The 1,330-nt window shown below is 50.8% G+C and overlaps 1 non-coding gene across 1 annotated transcript; it reads left to right on the forward strand.

Annotated features, from left to right (window-relative positions):
• The first annotated feature begins 691 nt into the window (after nt 1-691).
• On the forward strand, nt 692-763 carry Trnat-cgu (transfer RNA threonine (anticodon CGU)). The gene has a single exon. It is a non-coding gene; the product is annotated as a tRNA-Thr (tRNA).
• The last annotated feature ends 567 nt before the right edge of the window (nt 764-1,330 follow it).

Genomic DNA, 1,330 nt, shown 5'->3' on the forward strand with positions numbered 1-1,330 from the left:
AGGGTCGTGGTGTTAGTGTGTGTATACTGTGCCGGGCACTCCCACAGCATATGCGAAAGCGTCGCCGGGTGAGTGCCACAGCACCGGCAGTTGGGGGTAGTGTACACGTCCGGGAATATGAGGTGGAGGCGGGCAGGGGAGGGATACGTGTTTGTAGTAGACGCAAAGTGGTGGCCTGTGCCCGGCTGAGCTTGGGGTGAGGTGGGGGAAAGACTCGGCGGGTCATTGTAGGCAGTCAGGTTGTCCCTGGTGTCCATCTCGTCTCCAGTAGCTCCGGCGCAGTTGACAAGGCCTCGCGCAATGGAGTGGGTGACCTCGTTGAGGTTGGAGAGACGTGGGTGGACAGGGCCCGCATGGGCGGCGATCCATGTCAGGGAGATCATGCTGTCTTTGAGTGTGGTGCCTAACAGAAATTCAATTTTGATCGTGATATTATAGCGCGCCAGGCTCTATTAAAATATCTGTGATTTTGAACTGTCCACCGAAAATTGTGATCCCCGCCTTTTCTATGAGTTTAAGTGGAAGAGGTCGGCTCTTTTGGAACGCTGGCAAAGTGCTCACGCTTTAGCAGGGTCGTGAATATATGTCGGCGAGTGTTCCACACTCGCCGCCATGGCTGCGATCGGCGCTGACTAACACTCCTAGGTTTAAATGCACATATACACCCCATAAAGTGGACGGGAGGATGGCCGCCGCCGTAGCTCAGTGGTAGAGCATCGGACGCGTTATCCGAAGGTCGCAGGTTCGGTCCCTGCCGGCGGCAAGTAATTTTTTCGTCCACTTTACTTTCTTCACATTTATATTCTAAATACTATAGATAACACCCCCTATACTTTCCTTGGCGTTATTGTCTGTTAGTTCCCATTAATATTGTGTCTAACAAAGATAAACGAGCCCTTAAAAATCATCTGCTTTCCTTCATTCATAGCGAGGGTCTCGTCCTGGCAGACTTATTGCCTTCAGGTAGTATGCGAGGGATTATTGGTCAGCTGCCAGCTTGTAAAAAGATCACGTGCTACGTGACGCCAACAGGCAAAAAAAAAGAGTGTTCCACACTCGCCGCCATGGCTGCGATTGGCGCTGACTAACACCCCTTGGTTTAAATCAACATATATACCCCACAAAGTGGACGGGAGGATGACCGCCGCCGTAGCTCAGTGGTAGAGCATCGGACGCGTTATTCGAAGGTCGCAGGTTTGGTCCCTGCCGGCGGCAAGTCATCTTTTCGTCCACTTTACTTTCTTCACATTTATATTCTAAATACTACAGATAACACCCCCTATACTTTCCTTGGCGGTATTGTCTGTTAGTTCTCATTAACATTAATCAG

This window comes from Rhipicephalus sanguineus, chromosome 2 (assembly GCF_013339695.2).
Source record: "Rhipicephalus sanguineus isolate Rsan-2018 chromosome 2, BIME_Rsan_1.4, whole genome shotgun sequence".
Taxonomy (NCBI): domain Eukaryota; kingdom Metazoa; phylum Arthropoda; class Arachnida; order Ixodida; family Ixodidae; genus Rhipicephalus; species Rhipicephalus sanguineus.